The following is a 16,697-nucleotide window of genomic DNA, read 5'->3' as shown; positions in this document are numbered from 1 at the left end:
GAAGGTAGGGAGGTGCCACCTGTGGCTTTTCAATGCAAAGGGCGATTCAAAGGGCCCTATACTCCTGCTAGACTGGGAAAGTGTGGTACAGTGGAATGAGTGCTGGGTTGGAGGCAGAGGACCTGGATTCAAATTCTGCCCCTGCTGTTTACTTTGTGATCTTGGGCAAATCAGATGGCTCAGTGGGAAAGGGAGTACTATGTGCCAGGTACTGTGCTAAAATTCTTGCAATTTTATCTCATTTAATTTTTATAACAAACCTGGGAGGTAGATACCTATTATTCTCTCTGTATTAGAGCTGAGGAAATGGAGGCAGGCAGAGGTTATTGGCTACATCCTCAGTAAAGTCTGAGACCAGATTTGAATCAGGTCTTCCTTAATCCAGGTTCAGCACCGTGTCCACTGTGTTACCTAGTTGCCTGTGTTTGAGTTAAAAAGATCTGAGTTCAAATCTAAACTCAAGACTCTTACTAGCTGTCTGACCTGGACGAGTCCCTTAACTTCTGCTGCCTCAGTTTTTTCATGTATAAAAAAATGGGGATAATGCTAACTTCCACCTCCTAGGGTTGTTATAATGATAAAATGAGTTTCTACTTGTAAAACACTTAGCAAACTCTGAAGTGCTATGTGCACAGTAGCTAAAATTGGAATAATGATAATTATCATTAATATCATCATCAGGATGACATCAGCGAAACTGACTGGGCTTCAGTCGTTTCACCTGTGATTGGGTAGCTCCAAGCCTAAGAGTTTAGGATGTGTAGTTCATGGTATTCTATAGGTTCTCACCAGTTCATACAGTTTTTTTTAAGCATCTGATCTCCCTTATCTTGACTCAAATGGTAGGCAACCTTTTTTTCTTTTTGGCATGAAAGATGAAAGTTAAAAAATATACAGTGCTTGCATGTCACTTCTTTAAGCTGAAGGATTCAGTAGTGGCTACTGAGGATTTCTCCCGTGTTGTTCTTGCACTCCCCATTAGACTGTGAACTCCTTGGGAGTAAGGACTGGCATACTTTTCGCCTTTTCAAAAAAAATTCCCAATGTGATACAGCACAGTGCCTGTCACATAGTAAATACTTAAAAAGTACTAGTTGACTGACTACCTGTTTGAACCCTATGTCTCCTTCCTATTCCCTTCCTTACATTTCTCCCCTTAAAGTAGTTGGAGATAAGGAAGTCAAAGAAAATAGATCAGTGAAAGGATCAGTCCATCAACAAATCATTAAGCATTTATGAAATTTCCACTATGTGTCAGACAAACAAAATATTAAGTGCCCTCAAGGAGCCAACATTTTGAATTGAGAAGATACATATATCAAAATGGATGCCAGGTGACTTGGGGAGGGTCCTAGCGAGTCAGGGAGACTCTTCAATTGAGTCTTGAAGGAAGCTGGGATTTCTCAAAGGTGGAAGCAGCGAGGGAATGGATTCCAGGAATGAGCACAGCCTTGTAAGAGCACGTGGCTAGAGTGCAAGTTGTGGGAAGCAAGTGGGCTCATTTTGCAAGAAAATAGGAAGTGTGTTGCGTATCATCATGCAGCAGAGATTGTGAAGGGCTATAAAACCAAACAGAGGGTTTTTTGTTTGTTTCTTTGTTTTTTTATCCTAGAGGCAAGGGAGAGCCCCTGGAGGTTCTTAAGCAAGGGAGTGACATGGTTAGAGATGTGCGTTAGGTAGGTGCCACCAGCAGGAAACACAGATTAAAGAAGGCAGAGACTAGAGGTTGGGATGTCAGTTGGGCAGCTGTCAAATAATCCAGACTCAAAGAATATATTTCATTGATACTTTTATCCTTATATTCATTTTCCAATCCCCGGGGAGGGGATTGCTGGGTCCCACGTAGGATAGTCATTTTTATTGCATAATAGATCTTGTCCCAGACCTGTCAACAGCGTATCAATGAACAGAACCTTCTGTTTCTCTTTTCTTTTCTTTTTTTATAGGATCATAGGTAAGACTTCAAGGCCACCAAATCTATTTCCCTCATTTTAGAGATGAGGAAACTGAGTCCCAGAGGGTTTAAGTGACTTGCCTAAGGTCAAACCAAAAAGTGTCTGAGATGGGGTTTGAACCCAAGTCTTCTAAAGTCCAAATGTAGTGCCTTATCTACTGCACTATGCTACTGCCCACTTGGCTGTCCAGTATATGGCATAGAGCCTCAGGCTGACTTTTTCTTCTTCTCTAATTGCTAGCCACATAGAGCATGTTTTTATTGGTCCTTTATAGTTGCTCTTGGCCTCTGACCACTGTCCGTTGGGAAATGGCTCTTGTGTTACATATTTCTGCCAATTCTTTGTATATTTTAGATATCATGATTTTTATCGGATATGTTTAGTTTTGTTTAGATGCATTTGGGTATTTATTTGGATATCATGTTTTTATTGCTTCTTTTTGATAAAAATATTTTCCTGTTCTATCATTTCTTCTCTAATTTTGTCATCTTTGATTTTATTCTTGCAAAAACTTGTAAATTTCTTTTCATCAGTATTATCTAATTTATCTGTTGTGATCTCTTGTTTTTCTCATTTGGTTAAGAATTTGCTTTCTGGCTATAGTTGTTTAAGGTGCTTCCCCTCATGTTCCTTCTCTTGGATTATTTCAATAGATTCATAAACAGCACCTCTACCTGGAGTCTCTGCCCTCTCTGATCTATCTCCTCATGTTGCATCCTGGGTCATCTCCAGTCATCCTGATGAGTATCCGGTCACTGGATTCAGATGGCTCTGGGGGAGAAGTGAGGCTGGTGACCTGCACAGCCCTCCCTCACTCAAAACAAAGTCAAGTGCAAGTCATGGCATTATTTCTCTAATGGCATGGTCTTCTTCGACAATGAAGGACAAACACAACAATCTCCTCATGCCATTCTCCTCCTCCTCCTCCTCCTCCTCCTCCTCCTCCTCCTCCTCCTCCTCCTCCTCCTCCTCCTCCATCATCTTCTTTCTTCTTTTTCCTCCTCATCCTCTTCCTTCTTCATTTGGGTCATATATTGATTTTAAAATTATTGATTATTGTGGCATATGGTGTAAGATCTTAATCTAAACCTAATTTCTGTCAAATACTTTCTAGTTTTATCAGCAGGTCTTATCCAGATGAATACTTTGCTTGATCGTTTTTGTTCTTAATTTTGTCAAATGCTGGCTTTTACTTTTGATTGACTCTTTTCTTTCTTATCTGCTTGGTTTCATCGCTCAACTTTTCTTTAACCAGATTTAGATAGTTTTAATGAATATTCCTTTATAATATAATTTGAGGTAGTTTACCTGTATTTTAGTGAAACTTTTGAATGAATCTCCCATGCTTTTATTGTGGACAAGATTGGAAAATGTAGATGAGACAGTAGGATAAAGAGCCAGGTTTAGAACTAGTTGAATTACTGAATCCAAAACTTGTCATTTGCTTACTTGGAAGGGGGTATCTAGTGGACTGCTCCAGAAATGTGCTTGAAAAGCATTGATCTTAAATAATCTATGATGGTTCTTTTCCAAATTTTATCTCAACAGTTTTAAGTGAGTGTTGTCAATTCATAAGGTTATTGACAAAACATGGCATCACTTCACAAGAACCTTTCTAATTGAAAACAGTTATTATCAGTCTTCTGATCAAGCGTGTAATGAAAATGTATCTGCAAAGTGCTTTCATGTCTTAAGAAAATAAAACATGATTTATATATGTTAAATGAGTTGCTCATTGCTGTGTATTAATTGGGAGTAGCCAAAGCCTTATTCCACTAAATCTGCCCCAGGGGTTCCATGGTTCCTGGTTAGAAATTCTGGGTGTGGTGCCCATAGTAAGGAGCTCAGCTCCATTGCCACAAGGCCTTTCCCTGTGTGACACTAAGGTTGGATGTTCAGGAACATGAGAACATGTTGCTTCTCAAAACAGAAGAAACAATAAAATGTGGCATTATTTCCCAAGATCCTTTCTAATTAAAAACAACCACTATCAGTCTTCTGTGTTGCTAGATATTTCACAATCTCAAAAAGTTTGAATACATCAATAGAGACTAATCCTTAAAATGCAAAATTACAAAATGTTTTCCCTTTGTGTATACCATCAGCACCTGTGACGAAAGAATATAGCACAGATATATAAAATCAATAAGAAAGGCTTAAATATTATGTTAAAAATAAATAAGCAAAAGATTTTCTGATTTTTTTTTTTTGGTGTGAGAACAAGATAGATCAAAAATGTAGATTTTTCTCTGTATTGATTTTTATACAAAGAACAGGAATTCAACTGAAAAGGCCTTGACTTAGGGTGATTAATCTGTGGCTATGCTATAAAAGTCTGATCTGCAAAGCTGAAGTACAAAGTACCCCTGGGTATGTAGGAGGTTTCTGAAGAATTATTTATAAAGTCAAGTTTCTTTTCCTAGCCAGGGCATCATTACTATATTAGTGCCCTGAAAATATTCAAATTATTTAATTATAAATTTAATTATTTAATTAAAATATTAATTTCTTATTAAGTAGGATAGTATCTGCCCCCTTCATGCTCTAGTAATGTTGAATGAGGTAGAGAAAGTCTCACATTCAAACTATATTTAGATCCAATAAATTTTGTTATTTAATGCAACTGGGCCCTCACTTTAGTAAAGTGATCCTTGTATTTCTCTCCAGCTGATTCTTTATCACGCTTACCTCATTGGCTTTTCCAAACAATCTCATCTCTCAACTCAAGCTTCTAACATCCCTGGCTTCTCACCAGCCCCACCCCCCTCCCCATGCCCTCAACTGAGGTCCTTGCCTTCAAAAAACAAAATAAGACTATTTCTTCTTCTCCCTTCCTCCTTAGCTAGGGACCCCCTCCCAATCTCATAATCCATGGACATCACCCTTTTCCCCTCACCATTTTCTCTTTTGCTCCAGTCTCTGGGAAAGGCCAGCCTGTTGATATATGCCATTGAGTCCGCCCTCCTTCTCTCATTTCTACTCTTTCACTAATGTTCAATCTTTCTCTGTAAATAGGCTGCTTCTCAACTACCTACAAACCTGCCTGTGTCTTCCCCATTCTCAAGAAACCCTCACTTGACTCACCCATCCCACCAGCTATCACCTCACATTTTGCCTCACTTTCTCAGCCAAACTCCTTGAAAAAAGACACCTACTCTCAACCCCTTGTCAATTATTCTCCTCCTACTTGTCAGCCTTCTCAGTCTTTTTTTGCTAGCTCATCATCCATATCCCATTCCAAAGCTGTTCGTGTTTCCCCCTCACCCCCAGTCTGTGTCCTAGGCCCTTTTCTCTACTCTCTCTATACCTTTTCAGTAACATTACAGCTCTCCTGGGCACAGTTATTAACTCCCCTGTCGGCACATCAATCTGTATTATCTTTCCTAACACAGACTTCAGTATCACTATTTATCTGTTGGACATCTTAAATCCAGTACTCCATCTCCAAACCTGTATCCCCTACCTGAAATACACATACACTCATATATAAAATACCTAGCATTTAAAGAGTACTTAAGGGTTACAAAGCACCTTACCTACGTGATCTCACAGCAACCTTTGGGATAGATACTATAATTATTCTCATTTTTACAGATGCGGAAACTGAGGCCAGTAGTTTCAGTGACTTGCCCGTGGTTACATACCTTGTAAGGATGAATCTCAGGTCTTCTTCACTTCAGCATTTACCCGTAGCCCACCCAACTGACAATGTTCACATCTTTCTTTGATTAGAATGGGAACATCTTGAGGGCAGGGACTCTTCCCTCTGGTCTTTGTGGCCCCAGTGCTTAGCAAAATTGAATGTGAGTTTGTGGGTGGATGGATGGATGGATGGATGGATGGATGGATGGATGGATGGGTAGGTGGGTGGATGTAGTGGGGAGGTAGAAAGGGCATGTGACCTGATCCTCTTTCCCACGGCCCTGAGATTCTTGATCCATTGATTGTTTTGACATCCTAATTTAAATTGCCTGCAAAGACTCCAGGGAGATAGGGAGACACAGATCTCTTTTTCTAACCTAAAACTGTAGCCCGGTGCCTGGCATACAGTAGGCATTAAATAAATACTAGTTGACAGACTCCATGGTTAATGACCTGTTGTCTTGCCCATTAGAACATAAACCAATCCATTACTAGCAGTATCTACATCCATGGGAGTTGCCTTACATTTCAGATATACCTACTCCCTACATCTTCCATTCAGCACATGGACCAAGAGAGTGTTCACTGCTCAAAGAGTGATCCACACATGGGAAGGCCTTGTGACTGATGTATAGCTTTTCCCATAAAACCCTTCCTTTCAGCAGGAGTTGTCCTTCAGAGCCCTTGGTGGGGTGAGGTCTGACCAGAGGGTTCCCTGTATCACCTGCCATCTTGCCCAAAGGCAACAGGAGATGAGGAAGGTCTGGGAAGAGGAGCTTGTATTCAGCTCCATAGGATGGGGCCTTTCCTTCCAAGGTATAGTTTCCTCATCCCAAGGTCAAGCTCATTAGCTCCTCATCTCTGGAGCTTCCCTGAAAGATGAGGAGGTGAATGTTTGATGTTGAGAGTATCTTGGATGTGATGACTTTTTGGACGAGGAGGTGAACGTTTGATGTTGAGAATATCTTGGATGTGATGACTTTTTGGACGAGGAGTCCTGGCTTTGGGCCCATGCCTGCCATCGGCTTTTAGATGGCCTGATCTGGCTTCCAGTGAGCATGCCTTCATTAAAACCCTCAATATGAAGGTGATGATTTGTGGTGCTGAAGGTTGCCTCAACACTCTCTGCTAATGAAGAAGCTTCCTGCCCCAATCAAAGTAGACTTGCCTCATTACCTCTAGGAAGGAAGACTCTGATGCTGTGGATAAAGGAAGCCCACAGGTGGTCTTTGTGGCACCGCTCCCACCATGTGTACCAGTCAATGACTCAGCGCCTTTAGATCCTGAAGCAGGAATGTTCTGCTGACCTTTCCTCCCTGGGAGCAAGAGGCCTTAAGAGACTCTCAAGCCCTTCCTTGGAGGGATATAGGGGGCAGGGAGAGGAGAACCAGGCATCTAGATCTGGATACTCACACACATACATGTAGTATACATGCACACATATGCACTCAAACTTACCTACATGTCTACACATACATGTATCAACACATGCGAACACAACCACACATGTTGGCACCTACACATTCACACACTCATACACATACTATACATATACACATACACACAAATATACACTCACACATACATGCAGTCTACAGTACACACATACACACATTTACAAAACTATACACGTAAAAACATACCACACACTGCACATACACACATTCACTCACACAATACACATACATGCATGTTGACACATATGCACAATATATACTCAGTGTATATATACTCACAAACTCATACACACACTCATTTGCACACATGTGTAATTACACGCATATTCACAGAAATATACACTCTCACACATAAACTCACCCATACATAATCACACACAGTTACATTTATATACATAAACATCCACACAACACACCTTCATACATTCATATATGAATAAACATGTATGCTCATACATGCATATGCACTCACACAATACACAATCACACACTACGTACATACACTCATCTACTCATTCTCTTAAATACGCACATGCGTGCATATGTATATATACATACTTACACACATACATACACATCTGCACTCATATACAAACTCACAGATACCCACCTACACTCATATACAAGCACATATATACATATGTACATATACACTTATACATACATACATGCTCACACATATTCACACACACTGGCCCATCAGCCACTGAATAATTAAAAACGAGCTGTACTTTGATACACAGGTTTCCTTTTCTCTCTGGAATTTTTTTTTAATCCAGTTACAGTTGACAAAGCAAGCTGGCTCCCCCACTCCCGCTCTCCAGATCCAGAGTATTCCCCAGTGGGTGCTGGATAAATATTAAACAATTCACTAAGACAGCTTTTCCCTGCTAGTGAGGAATGTGCTCCATTTAGGAAAACATGACCTTCATTGCCTTTCACTGATTGGCATTAATTGTGAAGCAGAAATCACTGAAAAAGCCACTGAGTCAGACAGGTCAGCCTTTGTATCCTTTATGCCACCACTAAGTCATCACTTTGCTTTTCCATGGGTGTGCCTGGAACTTTGTCCTGTTCGTTCATGTGATTCCCTGTCTTGGTGACACACACGTGCACACACACATGTCAATCAGTCCCTTTACTCTTTCACTCCAGTGCCCTTCAGTGAGTAGGACAACATGAACCTGAATTGCCAGAAGCCTGGGGGTCAATGCCCCCATTATCTTCCATTTTGCCCTTGGCTCTCAGGACCGACCAGTTCTGCCTTCTGAAAAGGATGGGCATCTGATCTCTCAGAAAAGAGAGAGATTTCAGATTCTGAAGTCCATCTGTGCATGGCATCCACCCTCCTATGATAGACGTGCCATGAGAGATGACTTTCTAAGAATTCAGATTCCAAAAGGTTGATCTTGTTTTGTTCCAGACACAACAATGTCTCCACATCCCACCCCCACCTCCACCCCAATCATGCCAACACCTTCGTCTGGCAGCCAAGCCCAATTGTAATTATTGAGAAAGTTATCATTGCCTCTTTTGGGGAGGAACTTGACTTTTATAAATAGTTTTATGAACACATTGTTGCATGTTTATAAGGAATAGTGGTTGGGCTTCAGTGTGGCTGGTCTAAAGGAGGGACATGCTATGTAGATAGCTCTTGTGCCCAGCCTACTGGCTTGCTAGAGTCTGAGCTCTCATCCTGACCAGCGTGGATCCATTTGATTCCATGACAGAAGACTCCTGTCTGCTTTGGAAGATGCCACAACCTCAGGCTTGGAAGAGACCTGAGAGGCCATTGCAGCCCAGCCATGATCCTAACTCATGCGATTTGGTGTTGGTGAAGACCTCAGACCCTGTGTCCATCCACCTCACCCTCACCCTTCAAGGTGAGAAGCCAGAGTTGAAGAATTAGGAAGGCAGCCCAAGTACCCACTGTTCTCTGCAGGGAAACCCGGGGTCAACTTGTTGCATTGTCTGTTTAGGACCTGTACTATGCACTGGCATCCTTATTATCAGTCCTGAGCACGATGCCTGGGGCATAACAGGCTCTTGGTAAGTGCTTGGTGAGTTTTGATTAATGATGTAGAACCAGGGGTTGGCAAACTTCTAAAACTGAGTGTGAAAGTACATTTTTTCTCATTAAGATGGCATTTCCCTCTTACTGAAATGCCTGGTGTAAAGCTGTCTCCATGCAGGAATTCTGGGATAGGCTCTTTGTGAGTCTGTTGTGCTATCTGGGCTCCAAATGGGGATGAGGGCTGCACATCCCATAGCCTTTGGTGCCTTCTCCTCCCCCAGATTGTCTCCCTGGTCTGTCTGTGGGCATCATCTGTGTTTCACAGGAGAATCCCTTGGGGTAGGAGGGAAGAGGTCAGAGGACAAGGGGCAGGAGATGGGAAAGGTGGATTGGGACCCTTTTGTCAAAGTCTTTAACTGCCAAACAGAGGACTTGATACAGAGCCCTTTGCTAGAGAGAGTGATTTGGAGGTCATGGGACATTTGTTCAGAACTGTTTAGTTATTGATATACAGAAAGAGCCTTATTACCAAGTTTTGATTTTAGATGGAGAAAATCCAGAAACCTCTTCCAGGATGAGCTGAGGCCCCTGGGGGCAGGGGCCATTTCTGACATTTTAGCCACTTAGGGAAGGTCACTTTTATTTGGGGATCCCTGTTACATCATGTAAGCTCCACAACAACTCTGCTGGCTAGGTTGCTTGAGTCAGTATTAGTGGTTCCATTTTCCAAGTGAGGAAACTGAGGCATATAGAAGTTCCTTAATTTGTTCAAGGGCTCAACCAATAAGGGCTCGAGTCTGAACTTGAACCCAGGACTCTTTCCATTCCCACCATCTGAAGCAGAGCCAAGATTGAAGTTGGCAGAAGGAGCCTGGGGTGGTTGGTCTTGACAATATAATTCCATGCTTGGGAACAGCAATGAATATTTTCCATCTCCAATCTATGTCAGATGAAGGAATGCCAGGGCTGAGCTCCAGAGAGCTGATCACTCTGAAGTCTGATCAGCACAACCGCCCCTCACCAAAGGGTTTCAGAGCCTATAAATAGCAAGCTGTTCATTGTCTGAATATTTTGTTCAGGGTAAAGCTGCATTCAGAGAAGAAAAAGCTGATTAAAACAACCCTTTCTGCCCTTTACAGAAAACAACAACAAAGCAGAATCCAAACTGTCTTCAATACCACACTTCATGACTGTCTAGATGCAATGATTTCCACCAGAAATCTTGGTAATGTTGAAAAACAGGCCCCAAAGCATCAAAAGCTGGATGTTGAACAGCAATGGTGCCCTTCCTTCTGTCTTCTCCAGACTGGAAATGTTCTTAATAATTAAGTACTTGGGGGCTGAATAACTGAATAAAGGGGCTCTCTTGTTAGGAGACTAGATCATTTCAGAAGTTGTCTCCAAACTTCAAACACATTTAATCCAACCAAAAGATTTATGGAGAATGTCAACCTGGTGGGATTGACACCAGATGGTTTCCTCATAATTTCTATGAATTCTTTTCACTTTGGGGCTTTCCAGCAAGGATCTTTTTTTTTCTCCTCTGGTGTTCATTCATTCTGCTCCCATGTTGCATTATCTTTGTCAGGAGATGATTCATAATTGTCCCCCCCTCCCCTTCTTATACCCTCCCCCCAAAGAAAAGATCTGAAGCATCTGCATGGTATTTTGCAGTTTAGGCAGTAAATTCCCAATTGGTGATGGTGAAAGCTGCTTCCTTTTTAATATTCACTCAGAGGATTTATTCAGCACAAATGAGATTATTTAAAAAAGACTGAGAACGTGAGAAAATTAAAGATCAGATTTGAGGTTCCTGATGATTGAGCTGTTTGAATAGATGAGGAGATTTTCATCCAGCCCAGGGAAGAGTTTTATCTTATTAATTCAAAGATGTTTGAAAGTCAAAATGAGAAGTTAGTTAATTAGCTTTTAGTAAGAAACAGTAGGTCTTTTTTTGGCTTGAACAGAGAGAGAGCAGATGCCATGTAGGAGAGAGGTTGCTTGTGTCTAAAATGAGGAAGACCTAGACCCATGTCCTCACCTGTATTAGCTGCAGGTCCCTGGGCACACTCCATCTCCCATTTCTGCCCCCCAGAATCTCTGTCTGGTCAACTTTCCTTAATTCAAGCTCCAATTCTGGTAAAATCACAGATTGGTTTGTTTGTTTTTAAGTGTTGTGTGATTGTGTGTGTGTGTATGATTGTGCGTTTGTGTGTATGATTGTGTGTTTATGTGAGTGTGTCTGGGGCTGAAGAATTTCAAGATTATTTCACGTTCTTGAAGAAAAGAACAGAAGACAAAATTAGAAGAAAGAGCCTATATTGTGTATTGTCTTTTCTGGCCAACGTTTCTTAATTGTGTTTTCCAGCTGCTTGATTTGTTTTCCAAGTAAATCTTGATTTTATTTTTTTATCCCTGAAGCACAATGATCAAACCCTTGCCAGTCAACAGGGTTTTCATTAGTCTAATTACAGTATGTGTCGTGCAGTGTGATTGTATCCTCAGAAATATGAATGTGTTGCTGAAATGTTTTCATCTAAGAATCAACCCTCCTATACCCAAACCATTATTAGAAATGTGTCCCCAAATATTCCAATCAGAGAATCTCTTAGCTGGAAGGGCCCATCTTTCAATTCATGTATATATTTCAATGGGGAAATCTAGGCTCCTTGTGCCCTCCACCTTTCCTGAAGTCCTGGGAGGCCTGGGTTGGTCATTCTGCAGCCCCTACAGGGCTAAGCAGAAGGAAGCTAGAGTGATGGACAAGGACCACCATCCTTCATAGCTTTCCAGGGAAAGGAAAAATCTGCAACTGAGCTTTATGCTTCTCCCTCTACACCCTTCCCTTCCTCCTCCTCCCTTCCCCCTCCCCCTCTTTTTCCTCCCCATGCCCCTTTCCTTCTCTTTCCTCCTCTCCCTCCCCCTTCCCTTCCTCATCCTGTCCCTCTCTCCCTCTCTTTCCTCTTCCTTCTCTCTTTTTCCACCTCTTCTTCCATTTTCCTTTCCTTCTCTCTGGAATTTGCTCTTCTTAACATGGCATTGGGTGTAAAAGTGTGACCTCTTTTCATTTTCTGTATCCTGTTCCCTGTGATGGAGTGGTCACTTGTTCCCTGAAGGTTATCCATGCACACATCCCTCCCTTGGGGAGCTCTCCCTTCTCTCTAATCATTGAATGTTGAGGCTGGAAGGGAATTTAGAAATGGAGTCTAATGCCCTCATTTTGCAGCGAGGAAACCAAAGCCCAGAGTAGTAAGGTTATTTGTACTTAGCAGAGTGCCAGCCACACAGTAGGTGCTTAATCTATGCTGGCTACACTATCCCTTTCTCCTCTGCTCCTTAACCCTTTCTCCTTGGCCTTTGAGGGGCATTGTGTGAATGAAAATGCTGCCAGTCCCTTGATCCAAATGCCGACTGCATTCTTTGGATCTCATGACAAAACAACTTTAGGGAAAGAAAGAGGTTTGAGTTTTGCTGTTTGCTTTTGTTTTTGACCTGAGGTACTGTAGAAATCAAAACCGTGACGGGTATATCCTAAACAGCCAGGCCCTATTTCAGCATGCCAGAAGAAAAGAGGTCAGAACCATGGCACAGGCCCATATTAGGAGGATGCCAACCCCCATCCTCCCCAGGCACCAAGAGGGTGGCTAGAAACCCAAGAGACAGCAGAGCTGGCCAGTGGTCTCCTCCTCCATGGAGCTGTGCTCCCCCAGTCTGAGGTCATGCAGGGTGGGGGCTCTCTCAGGACATGGGGCTGAGCTTGAGTGGGCTATCCCCAATCTGTTGCTTTTAGATAATCCAGAAAACCATCCCTGAGGGGCTCTCTGGGAGCATAGTGCCCTAGATGATCTCTGGCACATGCCTGTATTTCCCCTCTAGACCCTCATTCATTACCCTCATTCGGAGCCTCCTAATGCTGCCTCTTCTTACCCAGAGAAACTTATCTATCTACTTCTTCCACTCTCTACCTTTCAGAGAATAATTTGAGTTTTAGCATTCTTACAGCGGCCTCTAGGGGGTGACCCATTGCACAGAACACTGGGTCTGGAGTCAGGAAGACCTGAGTTCAAATTTGACCTCAGACCCTTGCCTGTGGAGTTACAGCAGGCAAATCCCTTCACCTCCTTTTGCCTCAGTTTTCTCAGCTGTAAAATGTGGAATATGCTAACAGCTCACTCAGAAGGGTGTGAGGTTGCTGACTTGGTGATGAAGTCAGATCTCAGAGCTGCTCTTACCTTCACTTCTCTAGTTAGTACTAGTTTGTGCATTCTGAAATCATCTTTATGTGAGTCTGTAAAATGAAGGGCTGAGCTCTGCCAGACTGACCAGAAATGCTCCCACTCCATCTTCATTTGTGCTGTGTCTATGGTGTACTAATGAAGACTTGGGATGTACATCGAGGCTGACCATCATACCTATTCTATTCTCTTGCCCTCTTAATGTTTTATACATTTGGGTAATATATAAAAAAGAGCACTGAATCTGGAGTCAGACAGACCTGAGTTCAAATCCAGCATGAATCACTTACTATCTAGCTGTGACTGTGGGCAAGTCACTTAACCCCATTTGCCTCAGTTTCTTCATCTGCAAAATGAGCTGGAGAAGGAAATGGCAAACATTCTAGTCTCTTTCCCAAGAAAACCCCAATGGGATCATGAAGAGTCAAACATGACTAAAATGACCGAACACAATAACAACAAAAAGTGATTTGTGCCTTTAATTCTTAGCGATGTCAGTATTTGAGTAACGTAGATACGTAGGCTTCCTTCCACTAAACAGAGACTAACTTGTGTGTGTATATATGTATATACACACAATTGTTATAATTAGTGTTGTAGATATAGTTGCTGGTGTTCATCTGTACACACACACACACACACACACACACACACACACGACCCCAAAACCAGTTGTGATTGGTAGAGAGATCCAAAAATTTCATAATCAAACCTTTCCCCACATGAAACGTGCTTGGGTTTGGGTCTGGATTTCCCAACTTAAACTTCTATTCAAAAACACTTTAACCCTTTTATTGAGCAAACCCTAAGCTAAGTTTACCCGTAGGAGTTCATTCATAGGCAAAGCTGAATGGGGCATGGAAGGAAAGAGGAAGGAAACAAGCACTTATTAAACTCCTACAGTGTGCCAGGCTCTGTGATAACCACTGTACACATAGTGTCTCATTTGAGCTTCACAAAGAGCCTGAAGGTAGGTGCCATTATTATCCCCTTTTTACAAACTGAGGTAAGCAGTGATTAACTGATATGCCCAAGGTCACATAGCTACTGTATGAGGCTGAATTCGATCTCAGCTCCTCCTGATTCCAGGCCCAGTACATGCCTTATTGCATCCCTTAGCTGCCTTAGTTCAGTGTCTTAAGTTTTTTTTTTTTTGGGGGGGGGGTGTCTTAGACTCCTTTTGTAGTCTGTTGAAACTTAGAGACTCTTCAAAATAACGTTTTAAAATACATACAAATACAAAGGAAACAATTGTATTGAAATATTGAAAATAATGAAATAGTTATCCAAATATTTACCAAACCATGTTGACTGAGTCCAGGTGAAGAGCACCTTCCACAGAGAAAGGCAAGCCAAGGAGGAAGTTGGGGATGCCCCTTTACAGGCACAAAGTCCTTTGAAAGGGACATTCCCACCTGGCCTTGGCTTTCCGTCATGGTGCGGCCCAGCCTTCCTGCACCAGCCTCTTCACGCTAGGAGGCCCCATTTCCAACTGCTCATCTGGTTGAATACAACTCAATGACCTCCAGCACCACGAAGTTAAATTGCAAATAATTGACTAAATTAAAGGCTATTGAAGATGAAAGTTGTCTGCCTTGAGAGTCTGTAATTATGAGGAGGGTTCCAAGGTTGCCTGTGCACTACAGAAAATAGGACCCCCTCCTAACCCAGATGCATTTATGCAAGCTGACAATGCTGCCGTCTTTGCTGGATTGGCCTTCCAAATGGCATGCTTTTAATTAGGAGAAACTCAGGCACCCAAGGCTGGTTGTGGCAATCTCACTTTGGTTTGATCCTTTGTGCCAACAGTTGCTACTCTGTCTGATTGAGGTTTCTTGCACTCGGACCAAATTGAAGGAGATGACCGAATCAAGGATGGAAATTCATTTTACTTAAAATAAGGATACCTGCTGTTACAGACTGGGCACAGATTCCATTTTCTAGAAAGAACGTTGTAAATTCAGCAGTGGGGTAGTCAGAGGCTTGAGAAATATCAGTCTGGGATTCTCACTGTCATTCATACACTTGGTGTGTGTTTCTCTTCTTTAGCTGATGCATGTAGAGGTGCTGAAATTTGAGTGAAACCAATTTTTGATGACAAAATCCCTTAAATTTGATATTGGGAGCTCTTACTTGTAGGAGTGTCTTTGGGCCATGAGTGTTGGAACTGCAAATGGTAGAATACAGTGCAGTAACATAGGATATTACCTTAATCGAAAGCCATGAAAGACCTACAACATTATGATGTCCAATCCCCTTATTTTCCAGATAAGGTAACAAGACAAAGAGAGTAAGTGATTTCTCAGACTCATCTCATAGCTAAGATGGTATAAGGTAGAACTTGAACTCAGGTCTTCCTGACTCATCTGTAAAATGGGAGTAATTGGATTTACCTCCCAGGCTTGTTGTGAGAATCAAGTGAGATAATATACATTAGATACTTTGCAGATTTTATTTTATTTTTTTATTTAACTTTTAACATTCATTTTCACAAAATTTTGGGTTACAAATTTTCTCCCCTTTTATCCCCTCCCTCCCCCAAACACCAAGCATTCTAATTGCCCCTGTGACCAATCTGCTCTCTCTTCTATCATTCCTCTCTGCCCTTGTCTCCATCTTCTCCTTTGTCCTGTAGGGCCAGATAGCTTTCTATACCCCTTTACCCGTATTTCTTATTTCCTAGTGGTAAGAACATTATAGTTGATCCTAACACTTTGAGTTCCACCTTCTTTACCTCCCACCCTCTCCACCCCTTTCCTTTGGAAGGCAAGCAATTCAATATAGGCCAAATCTGTGTAGTTTTGCAAATGACTTCCATAATAGTTGTGTTGTATAGGACTAACTATATTTCCCTCCATCCTATCCTGTCCCCCATTACTTCTATTCTCTTTTGATCCTATCCCTCCCCATGAGTGTCGACCTCGAATTGCATTCTCCTCCCCATGCCCTCCCTTCTGTCATCCCCCCCACCCTGCTTGTCCCCTTGTCTCCCACTTTCCTGTATTGTGACATAGGTTTTCCTACCAAAATGAGTGTGCATTTTATTCTTTCCTTTAGTGGAATGTGATGAGAGTAGACTTCATGTTTTTCTCTCACCTCCCCTCTTTATCCCTCCACTAATGAGTCTTTTGCTTGCCTCTTTTATGAGAGATAATTTGCCCCATTCAATTTCTCCCTTTCTCCTCCCAATATATTTCTCTCTTACTGCTTGATTTCATTTTTTTTTTAAGATATGATCCCATCCTCTTCAATTCACTCTGTGCACTCTGCCTCTATGTATGTGTGTGTGTGTGCATGTGTGTGTGTGTACTCCCACCCAGTACCCAGATACTGAAATGTTTCAAGAGTTACAAATATTGTCTTTCCATGTAGGAATGTAAACAGTTCAACTTTA

General features: G+C 42.0%; 1 protein-coding gene across 3 annotated transcripts in view; it reads left to right on the top strand.

Moving 5' to 3' along the window:
• The window catches only part of CRPPA (CDP-L-ribitol pyrophosphorylase A), a 278,128-nt gene that overhangs the window by 197,639 nt on the left and 63,792 nt on the right, over window positions 1-16,697 (top strand). Inside the window, exon 11 of one of the 3 annotated variants that reach the window (XM_072650822.1) lies at window positions 2,609-2,625. The exons of the other annotated variants lie outside the window; for them this stretch is intronic. The gene's annotated coding sequence lies outside the window, so the exon portion shown is untranslated. Of the gene's footprint in view, window positions 1-2,608; window positions 2,626-16,697 lie in introns of those variants that run through there. 3 annotated transcript variants of the gene reach the window in all.

This window comes from Notamacropus eugenii, chromosome 3 (genome assembly GCF_028372415.1).
Source record: "Notamacropus eugenii isolate mMacEug1 chromosome 3, mMacEug1.pri_v2, whole genome shotgun sequence".
Lineage (NCBI taxonomy): Eukaryota > Metazoa > Chordata > Mammalia > Diprotodontia > Macropodidae > Notamacropus > Notamacropus eugenii.
This window is presented reverse-complemented; position numbering and strand designations above follow the sequence as displayed.